Here is a 13,987-nt window from a genome sequence, read left to right as displayed (position 1 = left end):
TGCTTAAGCCGGTGCCAGGGGCTCTCTACGATAAGGGAAGGGATATTTGGAAATAATAAGTTGCTACTTCCAGGTGTCTTAAATAGTACGTCGCCTCAGTTTATTTGTAGAGTAGCAAGGTATCTGGAAATTTTGTTAAATAAAAAAAATAATAATAAATAAATAATAAAAAAATATAAAGTAAATGCAATGTTTTATTTATGTCTTTTTCCGAGAGTTGTCGTTCTTTTCAATGACCTTTTTTTCAAATATTAAGCATTAATATTAGGTTAATGCAGTGTTTTATTTAAGCGTTTTATGATGATCGTTGTTCAAAGTTTATGTTTTTTGTGTTCAAGTTTATGTTATGAAGTGTTCATGGCTGTATATTTGGCTTTAAAATACACTTATCTATCTATCTATCTATCTATAGTATTTTTTTTGCCTCTTTGTAACTGATCCCTCCAGACCCAAGTTTGTCCCCTCCAGACCTCAGTTTTCCCCCAGCTGAAATTTAGTTTCTGCAAAACATCTTGTCAAAACTAAGATAACCTTCCATAATTTAAGTATCCAGAGAAACGGGTCAGTTTTCTTTAGTTTTTTTGCCTTTATGGTAATATATGAATCATTTTTCAGTTTTTACTGTAATTTTCACTTGATTTGGGAAAATTGGCTCCAACTCCCCTCCCCCGAAACTTTTGACAAAATCACGCCACTGGTCTCTACAGTGCTAGAACTGCCCTGACCCTTGAACAAGCTTGGGCACTGCTTTGTTCATATGTCTGTTCCTGCCTTGTCAAAACACCGTGTTGAATTTGAATGAACAGAAAATATCTAGGTAACTATATTTTTGACACTGCATTGTATTTACATGACCCATTGAACAGAATTGAGCATTTGTTTATTCATTTGTCTATACCTACAATAACAAAATATGGCGTTGAACAGGAATAAACAGAAAACTTGATGAGCGGGAACTGCCATGTTACGACAGTATTAGCACTCTTTTGTACTTATCTGACTGCTGAAAAGATTTGATCAACAATTTACTAATGTGTCTGTTCCTATCATACTAAAACACCGTGATGAACGGGCGGGAACAGAAAACGTAATGAATAGAAAATATTAATATTACTACCATTTTAGGCATCACTTTATTTATATTTCTGTTTCTACCACAGCACAATAAGGTAGACTGGAATACATTAAATAATTATAATCTACAGGAAAGAGGATTAGAAAAATTACTTCCCTGTAATTCAATCGTAATTATCGCTCTTTAATTTAATTGGTTAATATCTTTCACATATTTCGTAAGCCAATCAGATTATTTGTAATTTCTGAAGAAATAGATAACCCCACATTTTTAAGCCTGGATTGGTTTTAAAATCCTGTGTGATATTTTAAGCTACTAAAAATGACTAAAAATTAAATTCCACCTGGTTGAGTCTTCTGTATGAAAATTTAAACCAATAAAAACTAAGAGTTTTTGAGTTGCATAATTCATTACAACTGTTTTCCCTCTCTTTTTCTGTAATGATATTCTAATTTTCGGACAATTCTTATATGAAACTTCTTTTCGTTCGACATTTCTAACATTTTTTATGCTAAGCTTAATGTATAACTAAAATATCCCCATCTTTAGAGGAGAAAGCCTTATCCATTCTTAGGACAAATCAAAAGAAAACCCAGATTCTTTAATAATGTATCCTAGCTGCAACTCAAGTTTCCGATGCTAAGCGACATATTGAACTGAGACGAACTTTTCCAGTTTCCACCTGACGCCCGTGCCGTCCTAGGCCATTCGTATCGAGGTAACCGGCTTCCATTGACGTCACAAAGTTGAAATCAATACGGGAAACTCGTTAGAATACAGCACTTGCAAAAAAGGATAATTTTTTAAAGATTCGGAAATCAGGTCAAGTGTGTCTATAAAAGCCGAAAAGGAATTGAGAAATATTGAAGTTCCTTGGTTGAAGATGAACTTAGTGCTGTTATGCAGAAAGCATCCACCATAAAACATTACCTTCTTCTAGGAAAATATTTATGTATTTTAACAATATCCACTCATTATCTAATCTATAGAAGTTAAGTTTGATAAATAGTTTAAAATAAACTGTGGCCTAGCAAGCATAAAAAGAATCAATTTTTATGGGTGTCCATTTACGTCAGTGGCCAGGATTCATTTTTTCTTGTGATATAGGGGGGAGTGACCTGTGCATGAAAAAAGGATTGGGAATAAGCTGTAAATTTTACAGTCGATATTTCGAAAAGCAGAGGCCTTACTAGGTATGATCCTGTCTCAGAATTTTAACTTCTAAAAATGAAAGGAGCAATTTAAGATAAATTAAAAAATAAAAACAAAATAGAGATAATAACCAGCCTCTGTTCACTAAATTCGATGTGAGAAGTTTGTAAATTGATCACATTTCATGGTTCGTCATGGTTCAGTTACATCATACGTAGCAAGCTCGATTTCAGTAAAAATTCATATTGATTCACCTGTTCAACTTTTGGGGAGTTCAAGAAATCTAAAGTACAAAGGACATAAAAGACCCCCCCCCCTGGACCAAAGTTTGGTCCATTCATTGGTGAGAACCACAATTTACTAAGATTTTTCTTTTAGCTATTTCAATATTGTGAAGTAGGTAAGGCCAGAACTACATTTTCGTCAGTGTTACCACGTTGAACCGTGAAAACAAATAATCAAAAATAGTCATTTAAATTTGACAAATGTTTTTGTCAATATTAATTAAATCCTATTGACTCCCAAAGAGCCCTTTAGCTTTAAAGGAAAGTTAACTGTTCTTTAGTCATTTGGTGCCACACTTTTCTTTCTTTTTCTTTTTTTTGCTGATTTGTGTCCACATTTATTTTTTCTAGATTTGCCTCCTACTACTACTAAAAAGAACATAGCTGCATATGAATCTCTTTTCGATTAAAAAATGAACGCCCGATTTTCTCTGATATTATATATATATATATATATATATATATATATATATATATATATATATATATATATATATATATATATATATATATATATATATATATATATATATATATATATATATATATATATATATATATATATATATATATCATGAAAAGAGAAATCACCAATGCAACAGCACAAACACAAAAAAAAGAAAAAAAAAAGAGAGACAGAAGGAGAAAAGGAAGACTGTTTTCCTAAATTAGTGATTAATATAGACCAGCACTTGAATGAGGCCTTAACCCTGCTCATCCATACAATCACATAGGTCAAACAGCATAGCCATACACAATCAACCATAAAGAATAATCCATGGACAGGCAGTCATGTCGTCAATAAGTATAAGTCGTCATTTACCAAACAATAGAAAAAAAAATAAAGACAAACAATTCAGAGGCAACAACCCAACACAAGGGCTCATCAGGAGAATACACTGGCCTATATAGGGTTTCGCCACTTTAAATTCTCTACCCCAGCCAAGTGTTGTGGCTACCACAGAATATCCATGGCATCCCGTGTCAGGTATCACCCCCAAAATACATGCCTATGAAAGAAAAAAAAACAGCAAATGTAAAACAACCAAGTAACACCAAAACAAGCTTATCCTGTTAATATCCCTCTTTTTAGCAATAATAGGTAAACTAAATATAATAAATTTTACCAAATCACAAATATTAACACATTGCAAAAAACCTGGATGAATTAAACAATTATAGAATTCATCTTTACCATGTGGCTAATTTTTAAAAAAAATCCGCTCAATTAGAAACACAATTCAAAATAAATGGCGCTGCGACAACATTTCTCGAACCCCCGAAATTAGTTGAAAATTTCTTTAAGTATTTCTAGATAATTCTTTTGATATTTATTTAAAAGTTCGTTATAATGAAAACTAAATTTTTAAATTGTCAAGTTAATTTATTTGCAGAAAAACCTCTTGATATCAATTTTTGGCTTAAGATTTTACATCTATTTTTAAAATCAATATAATTACTACAAATCCTTGCATAATATATATATATATATATATATATATATATATATATATATATATATATATATATATATATATATATATATATATATATATATATATATATATATATATATATATATATATAATATTTAAATATAGGCCTATATGTGTAAGTTTACACTTAACCAGTTCAAACAATCAGATTTCATTCTCATTGTCCTTGGTACTTCAACATTTTGTTTCTGAGAAAAATTGAGAATTGAGCGGATATCGTTTTTTCCTTTCTTTTTTTTTAATCCCGGATAAAAATATGTCGCTTTAATTGGTATACGTTTGTTTTTTCAAATTTTTTGTTCGTTCTACGGAATATAAATACTAAATATCAAAAATTTCACTAGTAATTAAGACATCATTTATAACTTTAAAAATAAGTACGCAAAGAAGATAAAAAATTGCTAACGCACAAGTCTCTACAATTATAACTTAAAATGTAAAAATATCTAAGTTTTTTTTAGTTTCATACTCAAAATGAATCAACATTTTTTTTTCAATAATATTACGAATTTGCTAAGAAATTCAACAACAATTGTCTTTTATAAATTTCTGTTGGCTCGTGGAAATACAATTGTTAATTAAGTTCTGGCTAACAATTTTTTTGCTAGGCCAGCGGACACAAGTCTCTTCTTACAAATGTACTTTGAAAAATTTTCCTCGTCAGCCGTTTTTGGGTGATAATCCTTTGAATCAAACTTTTGCTTTTTTTGAATTTTAAAAAAAGGAAAGTTATCAAGAGATTTCCAGCAACGTTTCAAATCCCTCCTCAATAGTTTTTAAGCAATAGTCTCTTAAAGCAAAATTTTCTATTCTGGACTTTAAAAAAATCATAATATTTAGTTAATCTTTCTTATTCTTGTTAAAAAAGTTGAACGTTTGAATAAAAAATAAAAAAAATTATTTACTCTAATGGCAGGTTTGTGCAAAGCATCTTAGAAGTTTTTTCCCTCAGAAGAACCAAACGTTATATAAAAAATACTATTCTGTAAAAACTAAGGGCCCTAGATAAACCTTATTATATTTTGGATTTTGAACGAAAAGTTTATTGCACAAACAATCAATAATAAAACTATTTTGAAATTAAAACACCCAAATTTCGAAATGTTTTTGGTATTTGTCTGTTATTGGAAACACACCCAAAAAGTGAAGTTAGGTCAATTCTAATGAAAAATAACAAAACATGATGACAAAATAGTACTTTAGAAACAGTATTATAGAAACCTAAACCCAACTTAACCTGACACAATCTAACCCAACCTAACTTGACCCGATCTAATCTAACGCAACGTAACCTACCTCCCCATCCCTAATGCGCAAATATATAGTCCAAATTAAACAAGTCCCATGCATTGTGTCAACATCACTTGTTTTTGTAGCTATGAAACCGGTTTCCTGAGATGTAACCTAAGGGTAATTTTTGAATGTGTTTCCAATAACCGACAAGTGCCATGATTTTTTTTTACTCATTTTACGTTAAAGTAACTTGGAACAAGAAGGACTAATCTGGCTATTTTAGGGGTTTCAGCTATATTTTGCCTGAACTATTATTGAGCAAAGAATAAAATCGATTAATGACACTACTCGACTATTTTTTGCATGAAGCTATTTGGGGCTAGAAAACAAATTAGGCTCTTTTATGATTTTCGGCTAGGGTATATGGGTAGTTTTACCTTGAAGCTGTTTATAGCAAGAAAAACAAGAAGCTACTTTATGGTTTATTTCTCTCAGTCATTAAAGATTCTGCTCAACTAAGTAAGAGTCGTGAGTACAAAAGTTCAAATTCATTCTCATTTTTGACTTATTTTTTACAATGTTCGCAGCTCCATCAACAATGATTGATATGTCGCTACTCCTGGTGATTTTCTCACTTTATTTTCAGCTTTGATACTGGGCTGCGTCTTGACGTGTTGCCCTGAAATACTTTGTTAAAACTATAAACTAAAGGCTTTTAATATAGGATAGGAAAGCCAATTGATCAATAAAAAAAACCTGCGTTTTCAGCCACTCTAAGACTGATTCCACCCTTCTCACCTAGGCTTTGGAAATATTTATATTATATATATTTGTATTTTTTAGGTTCATTTATAGTGTCTAACTTTATTCCTTTCTTGAAGTTTAAAAATTAGTGTTATTTAAAAATAAGTGTTTAAAAATAATTTATAGATCCTTTACTTTTACAGGCCATAAAGTCTTCTTCGGAGACAAATATATAAAAAAAGAAAAGAAACGTAGTGTATACTCATTGTGATGATCGGAGAAGAAAGAGTATGCCCCTTCCCCGAAAATCCCCCAAGTCCTATTGCCCCTTCCCCTCCAGAAAACTTTGCTGAAAGTTCCAGCTTTACTCCCAAGTAGTAACACAAAATGGGGTATAATTGCCAGAATGTGCACAAAATTCGTAATCATTAGTTAAATATCTGTAATGAGATATCTGTAATGAGATATAGTCACCTGCCTTTAGGCAAAAAAAATCGCAAGCCCTCTAGTTAGCAATCAAAATTAAGGCCAAGATGCATGTTTTCCTTTAAGGTATAGGAACTCATGGGACAGAAGCCAAAAATGGGAAAATCTTTGGCTTTTAAATTCTCCCACCCCCACAAAAAATAATCCATATATTTGGTAGACAGAGACTTCAAGAGCCAATTGTGTGATTCAAAGATAAGTTTACTTCCCCTCCCCCTACCAATGACTTTTTTAGAGATACCACTGAAAATGATGTGTCAGAGAATAGCAGTGGCTATTGGAATCACGGAGCTGCATGCAAGCTCTTCTGGATTTCATTTTCGGGTTGTCTGCTATACCACGTTTTCCTTGCCCTATTTTATTAGGCAGGGTTCATATATTGAGGGATAGGTAGATTCATCAGGACAGCAGATTGACATTAATCACACAAAGAATAGATGAAACTTTGGAAAACATTGCACTTACGATATTGCATTATTATTATGCTTTCGATTTTCGATATTATTATGCTTTCAATTTTCGATATTATTATGCTTTCAATTTTCGATAGGCTGATTCGTTAGAACAGCAGATTGACACTAATAATACAAAGAATAGATGAAACTTTGGAAAACATTGCACTTGCGATATTGCATTATTATTATGCTTACGATTTTCGATATTATTATGCTTTCGATTTTCGATAGGCGGATTCGTCAGGACAGCAGATTGACACTAATAATACAAAGATTAGATGAAACTTTGGAAAAAATTACACTTGCGATATTGCATTATTATTATACTTTCGATTTTCGATATTATTATGCTTTCGATTTTCGATATTACTATGCTTTCGATTTTCGATATGCGGATTCGGCAGGACAGCAGATTGACACTAATAATACAAAGAATAGATGTAAATTTAGAAAATATTGCACTTGCGATATTGCATTATTATTATGCTTTCGATTTTCGATAGGCGGATTTGTCAGGACAGCAGATTGACACTAATAATAAAAAGATTAGATGAAACTTTGGAAAACATTGTATTTGCGATATTGCATTATTGTTATGCTTTCGATTTAGTGAAAACAAAATAGTTTTATAAAAATCCTGAAATGAAATGAGATTCAGTTATAGATGAAATAAAAGTTTTTAACAATAAATGGTAAAAGATCACTTTATGACCTCTTTTGAATTAAACACTTGATTGCGTTTTCAGAGCCATCTCAAGTTTAACTGCATCCCAGAAAAAAACCTTCCCTCCCCTAATGCCTGAATATACCCATAGATTATATTCAATACCTGCTGTTTTGTTGGTCTTTTAGGAAATAAGGAAATATATGGAAATAAATGGAAATATATCTTACGAATATATGCATGAAATGAAAGAAAATTGACATAGAACACAAAACAAAATAGAATTCATGTAGATTTGAAATTGTTTGTAAACCAATAAATTAAGTAAATCTTTATGTTTCTCCAAGGGCTACAGTTAAATTTAAATTAACCCTGACAATCTAATTAATGAACATTTTATCAATTTAATAAAGTAAGAATTCCGTTATTTCATGGTGTAAATTAAAGGAGCATGGCACTCTCCCCCACAAAAAACTCAGCCTCTCCCTTGATTTTGAAGAACAGCTTTGTTAGTGGGTAGGCTACTCTTATTAAAAAAAAAAAACTTTTTGTATTTCCACTAGGGAATTCGAAAAAAAAAACGACAAATTTATCCTTCCCCCTAAACTCTCCCCTAGTTTTCATGAATTGACGCCACTGAATAATGTTACCTTTAGAGCAGGGTAGAGAGTAAAAATCTACCCAAAACTACCTTTAGAGGGGGCATAAAATAAAACACTAATCAACCAAATTCCAGGAAAAAGTTTTTAAACTGGCCACTTTTAGGCTTAGGACGTCAAAAATTCGCCCTCCCCTCCCTTAGATCATTCCTTCTGTTAGCCAGTGTTTTATCTGGGAAAAAGGAAATCCCTACGTTATTGATGTAAAAAAGCTCTTCACAAATATAGTAATTGATACCCTTACGAACATAACACCCCCCCCCCCCCTAATGAGACTGGATATAGCTCTAGGCTATATATAAAAGTTTGCTGATTATTGTTGCTACTAATTCAGTGATTAGCCTGTCCAGAAGGACACATAAAAAAATTCTTGCTACAAAATAAACGAGGAAATTTTTTCATATTATCAAACTGTTCGTGGTAACGAACTGTAGTAAGGAGCGACCCGGCTCAAAAGGAACCGAAATTAAAAAACCGAATTTTGATACTAATAGATACATCAAAAGAATCGGGTTTTTGTGATGATTTCAAATATATAAGTTTCATCAAATTTAGTCTTACCAATCAAAATTTACGAGCCTGAGAAAATTTGCCTTATTTTGGAAAATAGGGGAAAACACCCCCTATAAGTAAAAGAATCTTAACTAAAATCACGCCATCGCATTTTGCGTATCAGAGAACCCTACTGTAGAAGTTTCAAGCTTCTATCTACAAAAATGTGGAATTTTGCATTTTTTGCCAGAAGACCGATCACGGGTGCGTGTTTATTTTTTTTCCAGGGGTGATCGTATCGACCCAGTAGTCCTAGAATGTCACGAGAGGGTCTGCTCTAACGGAAATTAAAAGTTCTAGTGTCCTTTTTTAGAGACCAAAAAAATTGGAGGGTACCTAGGCCCCCTCCCACGCTCATTTTTCCCCAAAGTCACGGGATAAAAAATTTTAAGATAGGCATTTTGTTCAGCATAGTCGAAAAACCTAATAACTATGTCTTTCGGGACGACTTACTCCCCACAGTCCCCAGGGGGGGGCTGCAAGTTACAAATTTTGACCATTGTTTACATATAGTAATGGCTATTGGGAAGTGTACAGACATTTTCTGGGGGATTTTTTTGGTTTAGGGGGTAGCGAGGGAAGGGGGTTATGTGGGAAGGTCTTTCCATGGAGAATGTATCATGGGGGAAGAGAATTTCCAATAAGGAGGCGCATGATTTTTCAACGCTATTAAAAAAAACAATGAAAAAGTAAATATTAAGTTTTTTTCAACTGAAAGTAAGGAGCAGCATTAAAACTTAAAATGACCAGAAATTATTACGCATATGAGGAGATTCATCTCCTCCTAAATGACTCGCTCTTTACGCTAAGTATTTTTAATAATTTTAACTATTTATTCTACGGCCTTTGTGATTCATTGGTCATTCTTAAAGCATTGGGACAAAATTTAAACTTTAGTGTAAAGAGTGAGGTAGTAACGAGGGGGCAAACCCCCTCATATACGTATTAACATAAGTTTTTTTTTATTGTTTTAAAAAGCAGAGTTTCGAGAGAGAGTTAAACTTTAGCGTAATGAGCGGGGCGCTGAGGAAGGAACAACTCTTTTCATATACGGAGTAATTTCTGTCCGTTTTAAGTTTTAATGTCGCTCCTTACTTTTAGTGGAAAAAACTTGCTTTTTTATTTAATTTTATAAAAAAAAGAATTTTTACAATAAATTTCCATTGACCAACTCTTTTTTTCCCGCCGATTTTTGCAGTCTGTTGCAGTCTTGCCGTCAAATTAATTTGATTCTGCTCGTGAAGAATTCATTGCGTATACATAATTCGGGGTATATATTTAACCACAAGGTAGGGGGAGTTTACTGGTGCATCTTAACGAATGATATAAATAAGTATTTAAAACTGTTTACGCTAGTTTTCAGAATTCTATAGAGTTTCCTTCTGAAAAGTGGAGCCTATCCTAAAATACCCTAAAATAACATCCTAAAATATCTTACCTTTTTGTACATCCAGGAAGGGGGGAAGAGGTTCATTGTCAAAAACTTGACTACTTATTCATATTGCAAAATAGCATAGAGTCAGGGCCATATCCAGGAGTTTTGTTCGGGGGAGAGAAACACAATTTAAAAAAAAACATCAAAAATTTCTTTATATGCATTTTTGTAACGTTTTCGCGAGTCGGACAAGCCCTTTTTTTTTGGGGGGGGGGGTGAAAATCCCAATCTTCCCTGGATACGGCCTTGCAAAGAGTAAGGAACCAAATGTGTTGTTTTTTTTTGTTTCACCAAACTCTTTTGTTTTATTGCTCTTCAGAAGAGTCGTTATCATTGGACTAATTATCAATTGGCCAAATTATATTTTCATTTAAGCAATATAGGGTAAATATATACGAGATACAATAACTGATAAAGGGAAAAGGTGAACACACTACTTGATTCATTTTTATGCTCTTTTCAAATATAAGAATCAATTTTCTAGAAAATCCACCTCATCCCCCCCCCCGATGGTCCCATATATGGTACTGATAATGTATTTCTCCATTACATGAATCTAGTCTTACATTTTTCTCTTACATTAAACCAGTTAGCTTGTCAGCCTGGAATTTATATCCGTTTGCAAGTGTGTAATTTCCAAAATCTCATAAAATAAGTCTAAACAGTGGATAATAATGGAAGGGAAAATAATAATATGATTAATAGAAACATCGGTGCTTGTGATTTATAGACACCACACTCAAGAAGTGAAGTTAGGTTAATCATAATGAAATATACCAAAATACAATGAAAATATAATAGTTTAGTAACAAAATTATAGAAACTACAACAAAGAATTATGGAAGGGGGCCGCCCAGACTGCATTATATTAGATGTGTAACCTAAACTAACCCAGCCTAACCTAACCAAAATACCAACTAAATATTTAATTAAAATATAGCTACAATGTAGTTTCCCACCGAGCCGAAGCTAATTGTCTGGTATAAAGACCATGAAAACCGGTCATTGTCTCAAGTTCGCGATATAAATTCTCAAAGTGTGATGGCTGTAAGACACAAGAACCGATACATCTTGCATATTTAAAGTAAGAATTTCACTGTTGCGTGAGTGTTTCCTTTTAGATGTACTTATTCCCTCGGGAATATGTGGGGCCATCAAGGAAGGGGGGCTTTGTGACCGAATTGATTTAGAAAGAGCATATTTAGAATGAGCATAAAAAAGGAATCGAGTAGTTTATTCATCTTGTCCCTATGTCAGTTATGGAATCTTATATATTTATTCAGCAATGACATTAAATAATAAATCAAATACTACCAAGGCCTTACCCAAGGGGGTACTGTGTTTGACCCCCCCCCCAAGAAAATGACCAAATCGTAAAAAAGTAACCAAATGCATATCAGCATTTCTTGATGCGTTATGAAATTTTATGGTAAAATTCCAGATAAGCTACTTTTTACTATCTTGGGAAGGAGTTAGATTAGGAAATTGAAACTATCAATAACGACTCGAGGCCAAAAATCTACTCTGGGAAGGTATTGCCAAGCTGCTATGTTAACTCTTTTCTGATTTCTATGTCTTAGAAATTTGCCTACTTGACAGGTCCACGCCTATTCGAATTTTGACAGAACAATATTGCACTCTAATTTTCATTTTCTTTTCCTCTGGTTTTAGTTTTGAAAATGCAATTCCTGTTATTTGAGCAGAATTTTAAGCCATATCAATGTTGTTGTTTTTATCTAAATTTAGGAAATATATTGGCAGATCTTTGAAACCTTGTAAATGGGGATTGAGCAAAGTTGTGAATCAGAAAACGACAAAACAATTTTGTTGTACTCCAATTAAGCAGAAGATCTATTTTGCAAGGTTTTACTTTTATAACACACAGATTTTTAAAGGTCATCAAAGGTCAGGGCCCTCTAGAGGGAGAAGGAGTGGAGGTAGTTGCTTCAAAATACTTTCCCGGGACACACTTTAGTCTCTAGATTCATCCCTGAAAGTTTCATTTTCCTAACCTAAACCCTTTCTGATATAGCAAGAAGTCAATTAACTAGAATTTTAAATGTATTTGCATATCTTTCAAACCTTATAAAATGGAATTGAGCAAAGTTATGAAGCTGAAAACAATTTTGTTGTACTCCAATTAAACAGAAGATCTATTTTACAAGGTTTCACTTTTATAACACACAAATTTTTAAAGGTCATCAAAGGTCAGGGCCCTCTAGAGGGAGAAGGAGTGGAGGTAGTTGCTTCAAAATACTTTCCCGGGACACACTTTAGTCTCTAGATTCATCCCTGAAAGTTTCATTTTCCTAACCTAAACCCTTTCTGAAATAGCAAGAAGTCAATTAACTAGAATTTTACCCAGAAAACAATTTTCTTGTATTTCATTTAAGCAGAAGATCTATTCTGCGAGGTTTCACTTTTATAACACAAATATTTTTGAAGGTCATCAAGGGTCAGTACTCTCTAGAGGAAGGAGCTGAGGTAAATACTTCAAAACACCTTCCCATGACATGCTTTAGTCTTTAGATCCATCCTTGAAAGTTTCATTTTCCTAACCTAACCCCTTTTCAAAATAGTAAAAAGTAGCTCAGCTAGAATTTTACCAGTTTTATTGCCCCCCCCCCAAGAAAAATGATGGCAACGCCCTTGAATACTATTACTTTTTTGTTTTATAGTGCTTCCTTCAGAAGAGCCGTTCTCATCCAATGATACCGTGCAATCAATTTGACAAATTCTATTTACTGTTTTACACACTATGGAAGACACGTGGCTCTTCATTAAGTCTAGGTACACTACCATAATTACCCACCTTATTACGTACTTTTTACTACTCAACATGTATCCAACTGTTTCTCATCGACGGCTAAATAAACACTGATTTTATTTCAAGAAAACGGGATGAGTTATCTCGTAAGTCGCCTCCGTCTCTCGCTCTCGATTCTTTACTAATTTCAGCCAAAGGTGAGGCACTGAAGATGCCTTGGAGCGTGTCACTGGAGATATTGATGACGTTTGAAGCTCCGCCCACTTTACTAGAAAGCTCCTTAGAAGTTACTTTCCATAAACGGGATAAACAGTAACGTGTCAGTGGGAGTGATTACGAAATATGACGCAGTAGTATGTACAAACGTAGTTAGGACCAAGGGCGTTTTTTTTTCCTGGGGAAAGTAAGCGAACAAGGTGTTTGAGCCTTAAATATATATGTATTTTCAATGGTTCTGGTTTGTTTTATTTAATGTCCTAGCTTAATTTTTGGGGGAGGGGACTTATTGGTGAAGCTATGGAAATCGAGAAGAAAACCCTGCCTGTTTGTTTTATTTAATGTCCTAGCTTAATTTTTGGGGGAGGGGACTTATTGGTGAAGCTAAACAATAAATTATATGGAAATCGTGCGATGGCATGGAAAAGGTAAAAGTTGCAAAAATAAACATATTTTGGTGGTAATCCGTGCCCCTGTGTTCATTTTTGCCTAGGTGGCAATCCGCGTCCTACTATAAACTGAAATTTTAGGAAAAAATTACTAAAACAGAACTACTCAAATAAATCGTAAATAGATGAGGCACTAAATCAAGTTGATCTTTTGGCTTCAAGAATTGAATCTCTTACAACCAGAGGTGCCAAGTCAAAGAAATGTATGGGGGGGGATAAATAAATTTTACAAAATCTAGGGCAGATTTTGTTTTTCGTCTTTTCAGTGAAAATACGGAAAAAGGTATTTTTCAATGAAAATAGCAAAAAGAGTGTTTTTT

The 13,987-nt window shown here is 33.2% G+C and overlaps 1 protein-coding gene across 2 annotated transcripts in view; it reads right to left on the bottom strand.

The window, feature by feature from the left end:
- The window catches only part of LOC136033556 (zinc finger protein 37-like), a 43,489-nt gene extending 30,304 nt beyond the window's left edge, over positions 1–13,185 (bottom strand). The window contains exon 1 of one of the 2 annotated variants that reach the window (XM_065714307.1): positions 13,048–13,185. The gene's annotated coding sequence lies outside the window, so the exon portion shown is untranslated. The remainder of the gene's footprint in view (positions 1–13,047) is intronic. The other variant, XM_065714308.1, reaches the window with a different exon arrangement.
- Between the last annotated feature and the right edge of the window lie 802 nt (positions 13,186–13,987).

The sequence above is a fragment of the Artemia franciscana genome, chromosome 12 (assembly GCF_032884065.1).
Source record: "Artemia franciscana chromosome 12, ASM3288406v1, whole genome shotgun sequence".
Lineage (NCBI taxonomy): Eukaryota > Metazoa > Arthropoda > Branchiopoda > Anostraca > Artemiidae > Artemia > Artemia franciscana.
Note: the sequence above shows the minus strand (reverse complement) of the source record. Positions and strands in the feature narration are given on the sequence as shown.